General features: G+C 33.1%; 1 non-coding gene across 1 annotated transcript; it reads right to left on the minus strand.

The window, feature by feature from the left end:
• Nucleotides 1–2,772: 2,772 nt before the first annotated feature.
• Nucleotides 2,773–2,846, minus strand: TRNAR-UCG (transfer RNA arginine (anticodon UCG)). The gene has a single exon. It is a non-coding gene; the product is annotated as a tRNA-Arg (tRNA).
• Between the last annotated feature and the right edge of the window lie 1,220 nt (nt 2,847–4,066).

Raw genomic sequence — 4,066 nt, forward strand, 5'->3', positions numbered from 1 at the left:
ATGGTTCAATCTTCATGTCTTTAATGATATCACTTGTGATATTTGTTCACTGTGGCGGCGCCACATTATGGTCAGGGTGTTCCCAGGAACACCCTGACCTGAAAAAAAAAAAAAAAAATATATATATATATATATATAATAATTAATTTTTTTATTTGTTCATCCTTAAAAAAAAAAAAAAAATTAGGAACACCCTAATAAAAATTAGGAACACACTCCAATTAAAAAAAAATTTATTTGTTCTCCTTTCAAGGAAAAAAAAAAAAGCCCAAAAAAAAAAAAATTGTAACAGATTAAACGGCAAACCCACGGATTCTAAAAAAGAAAAAAACGGACGGCAAGCCCAACCAACATCAAGCCCACGGTAAGCCCAACAGTAGCAAACCCACGGATTCTCAAAAAAAAAAAAAAAAAAACCCCAATAAAGGCTAAAGCAAACCCTAAGCTCCAGAATCTCCTTCACAGTCCACTAAGATCCTTCGCCATACTTATAAAAAAAAAAAAAAAAATCCTTCGCCATAGACCTAGGCTTCATCACCTTAGCGATCTCGATGACATCATTGAGCGAGATGTTACCGTTGTGCTTGATGTTCTTCGTCTTCTTCCGGTCGCGCTCCGGCTCCTTCAACGCCTTGATGACTAGTGCGGCGGCGGAGGGCACCACAGACACCTCACACCTTGGCCTAACGGTTTTGGACCGTTAGCTTGATCATTACGCAGAGATCAGCGACGGTATTTCAGTTCTCTTTCCTTTTCCGGTTTCCTCTCTCTCATCTCTCTCTCTCTCTCTCATACTCGATTCTTATAGTCTTAGTCACTGAGTGTCTGACTTGTGTGTTTAGAGTTTAGACTTATCTTTTCACAATATAATTATATAAATTGCTTCACTTTTCTGCTTTTGTCTTTTTTTGACCATATAAATTGATAAGATTTTTACTGTTTGTCTTCTTTTTAACAATATAAATTGATAAGCTTTTTACTGTTTGGGTAGGTGCATATAAATATAAAAAAATATGTAATTTTGTTGAAATTGCTGATCGGCTCTTGTCTCTTAGTGTGGGGGTGGATGGGGCCATGGCATTGAATTGGAGTTGTGGTATGTGGTCCCTTAAAAAGTAAGTGAATACACATAATAAAAGACAAAATAAAAAAATAAAAAAACAATGTTAAGCAATTTGGAGTGGGTTGATACTTGATATACATATATACCCTTAATATTCTGAAATAGTAATTGTTATGTAATAACTAAATGATTTGAGTGTCAAAAAAGAAAAACTAAATGATTTGTTTTATTTGAGGATTACTTATTTGGATCAATAATTTTATGTTGTATAAGAAAATATAAATATATATTATTTTTAATTTTTTTTAGAAACCTCGAAACACTCTGAAATTATATATCGAAATAGATCGGTACCAAAATATTCCATTCCACAAAACAAACTGAAACAGAGTCCAAAACGGTATTCATAACATTGCTTTCAAGCAAAAAAGAAAAAACTTAAAAAAAAAAAAATTCAACTAAAATCTAAAAAAGAAAAAATTGTAACAGGGCAAGCCCACTCAGGAACACCTTGAGAAAAATTCCTGGAGTCGCCACTGTTTGTTCAACCCACTCCTTGATACATTAAACTCATCTTAGATCTACCAAATTACAAGTAAAGTGTATTTTGTCTAAGAATAAGCTAATACATAGAAAATATGACCCTTACATTTAGTACCTAGGGGTGTTCATGACTTCATGCTGCTTTTGAATCCTTTATTAGCAAAAGGAAATCGATTGTCCTTGCGCATGGCTCACATTCTCACAACCTCACATAACCTTGCATTATTACTTTACTTTCTTCGGGTGCATAGCCCAAAGATTGTATCTGAATTTATATTTTGCTCAGTCATATCTGTTTTTTTCTCCTCCTGCATTGTACACTTTCTTGATCGGCAATTCAATTAGGAGGCCGTTTCATATGGACCATGTAGGTTATAGCTCTTGAAACTTTTGGCCGACCTAAACTACTATAAACTTTTTATCCTGTCTTTCTTTCTATGTATGATGAGTCGTTAAAGACAATGGGCGATAAGCCAAATAAGCTGGAGAAGAAAGAAAACTGAAATTGGCTATATCCAAAGCTCTCCTTAGCTGTCTTGCCGCTTGTAAAATGGCTTAGAGCATCTAGGGGACAAGTTATTGGGAAAAAGTGGCTGCTTTTGTTTAGATAATAATGGGTAAAATTATTAAACTCACGATTGATCAGATCATTTCATTTAACAGGGAAATATCAAGCAAGTGCTTTTGAGTTTTGAGTATTGATTAAATGCTAGCAGGTTCAGGCTTTCGTTTGATTTGAAAGGATTATTTTGCTGGAGGGAATAGCGGGGAGAGAGTTTATTTTTCTTGTATCACAGGGTCAGCCCCTTTATATGTGGTTCTACGAGCCCATATTAAAATTTGCCACAATTTTGCAATTGCACATAGAAATGTGCCAATGGCCCAATGACCCAATTTAGGTTCGTACCACTCACAAAATTAAACGAAAAGTTTATTTCTTTAGTTGATGGAAAAAATTTAGTAAAATAGTTGGAAAATTGATAGCCTTTTCTTTAGTTGATGGACCAAAAATTTAGTAAAATAATTGGGAAATTGATAGACTTAATCAAATGCTTTAGGATTTATCCAAAAATAAATTTGGATTGGGCTGTGGAGGAAGCACATGAGCTGAGACTGAAGCCCATAGTGTATTTACACAAAAATAGCATTGAGGTGTTAATCCCAAACGACCACAGTGGGAGTCGAACCCACGACCTTTTGATCCGAAGTCAAACGCGCTAATCCACTGCGCTATGCGGTCCTGCTTGTACAACTAGGACGTGCATTATTTATATATCAACTACCGTTCATGTCTCTTCGTTTTTTCTCCACATAATAGGATCCGATGCGACAATACACCCTATAGTTTGATGACACAAAATGAGGGTAATATGCTCACTTTCTACATTTATTTGCACTCCTTTTATTCTTGTCTTTTTGGTGGTTAAATGAAAAAAGAAAATTTTAACTTTGCAATTTCTAACAATTTATAAAGAATAAAAGTCATAAAACCCAAGATCTCCACTTGTAAAAAAGTCAAAAACTATTATACTATACTATACTAGATTTCACACTCCGGTGGTCATGATTTGCAAGTATACTAACTCTAATTTTTAATAATTAATGTGGTGATTTTCAAAACTTGGGTCCCAACCTAAGTGGAAACTCTTTGAGTTAATTCGACCTAGTTTGACATTATTGGAAAGAGACTAGGAAATATTTTCACCACTCATTTTAGTCACGGGCATCTTTCTCTTTTTTCTTCTATTTTTAATATATAAAAAAGGAGTTGAGAGAAAAGGGAATCAGAAAGGGATCAGAATGTGAATTTATTAGTTATTGAATCCAAATAATTGACTTTGTAATAATTTACGTTTCTCTAAGTTTGACTCTTCCCAATAAATCCAAATAAATACTCCTATTAAAGATTTTATTGACTTTGTTTGTAAATGCCATGCTATTATAGGAGACATCGTTAAAGTGCAATCCAATTTCTGTGTGTTTGGATTGATTCATTTTTCTTATTTAAAATAAGCTGAATATAATTATAATTATAGCTAAAAATTCTATAATATATATAAATAAAATTAAAAATGTTTACCTTTTTGTTGACTCTTTCTAATGTGATACATAAACTTTAAAGACCTCACAAATATACAAGTAGGATCGTGCCCAAAAAAAAACGTGAACATAGTTATTCTAAGTAACTGTATTTAACCAAATAAACGAAGCAAGCTAACAAATGGCCAAATACATGAGGCTTGTTAATAAATTGTAGTAATGAGTCTCTAGACCTACCATAATTCCTTTTTTTTTTTTTGTTTTTGTTTTTTTTTGTTTTTGTTTTTGTTTGTTTTTGGTAAGGGGTTTTATCAATTGGGTCTGTAAGGAAATATCCCTCTTTTATTTTACAATACCATTCAATCACAACTCTCTTGTGAGATGATAAAAGATTTTCCCATCTTGACTAATAAAATCTAG

Source organism: Quercus robur, chromosome 1, assembly GCF_932294415.1.
Source record: "Quercus robur chromosome 1, dhQueRobu3.1, whole genome shotgun sequence".
In the NCBI taxonomy this organism is placed as follows: Eukaryota; Viridiplantae; Streptophyta; class Magnoliopsida; order Fagales; family Fagaceae; genus Quercus; species Quercus robur.